Genomic DNA, 340 nt, shown 5'->3' with positions numbered 1-340 from the left:
ATAGCGAATACGACGAAGTCAGTGAAGTGAAAATGAAAAATTAACCGAAAAACATCTTTTATGTTTGACAGACCTTTTCTTCCTGAATTTGAAAACCGCCAAGAAGTAATTAAAACCGAAGAGAAACAGTTAATGATCCTACATGTGTTTGTTTTCCGACGTTGATAATTATCTTCTTGTTTCACTTTTGCTTTTGTTTTTCGTATTCTTAAGCCTCTTTTGTTGTTTCTTTTTTTCATGTTATCATTGTCTTTGTCCTTGCTATCTTTATCTTCAGTGCTGCTGTTCTTATTATTGAAATGACGATTAATTTTTGTGTCCTCGTTTTTACGCTTATCAG

Source organism: Penaeus monodon, chromosome 24 (assembly GCF_015228065.2).
Source record: "Penaeus monodon isolate SGIC_2016 chromosome 24, NSTDA_Pmon_1, whole genome shotgun sequence".
Taxonomy (NCBI): Eukaryota; Metazoa; Arthropoda; class Malacostraca; order Decapoda; family Penaeidae; genus Penaeus; species Penaeus monodon.
The sequence above is the reverse complement of the archived record's forward strand: the minus strand, read 5'-3'. Positions refer to the sequence as shown.